The following is an 888-nucleotide window of genomic DNA, read 5'->3' as shown; positions in this document are numbered from 1 at the left end:
TATCTAGCATCTAGCTAGCTAGCTATCCATCTATCTACCAACTATCTGTCTATCATCTATCTACCAACTATCTATCTATCTACCAACTATCTATCTACTATCTATCTATCTATCTATCTATCTATCATCTACCAACCATCTACCAACTATCTGTCTATCTATCTATCTATCTATCTATCTATCTATCATCTATCTATCATCATCATCCATCTATTTTGGTTTTCTGACACAGGGTTTCTCTGTGTAGTTCTGGCTGTCCTGGAACTCACTCTGTAGACCACGTTGTCCTCAAACTCATCGATCTGCCTGCCTCTGTCTCTTAAGTGCTGGCTTTAAAAGCACTCACCACCACCACCACCCAAAGGAAAACAATTTTTAAAAGGTTTATTTGTTTGTTTGTTTATTATGTATACAGTGTTCTGTTGCACGCATGCCTGCAGGCCAGAAGAGGGCACTGGATCCCATTACATGGTTGTGAGCCTCCATGTAGTGGCTGGAAATTGAACTCAAGACCACTAGAAGAGCAGCCAGTGCTTTTAACTGCTGAGCCATCTCTTTAGCCCCAGGAAAAGAATTTTTTTAAACACACAAATTTTGGTGCCGGAGAAGTGGTTAGGAGCATTCATTGCTTAGAGAGGATCCTGGTTAAATTCCCAGCATCCACTTGGTGGTTCATTACCACTTGTAATTTCCATTCCGGAGGAGCCTATGCTTCCTATTGATTTCTGTGTATGTAAGCATCACATGGTGCACGTACATACACTCAGGCAAAACACTCGCATATAAAATGAAGTGAGGCCGGGCGGTGGTGGCGCACGCCTTTAATCCCAGCACTTGGGAGGCAGAGGCAGGCAGATCTCTGTGAGTTCGAGACCAGCCTGGTCTACA

The sequence above is a fragment of the Microtus ochrogaster genome, linkage group LG2 (assembly GCF_000317375.1).
Source record: "Microtus ochrogaster isolate Prairie Vole_2 linkage group LG2, MicOch1.0, whole genome shotgun sequence".
NCBI classification, from domain to species: Eukaryota; Metazoa; Chordata; class Mammalia; order Rodentia; family Cricetidae; genus Microtus; species Microtus ochrogaster.
This window is presented reverse-complemented; position numbering follows the sequence as displayed.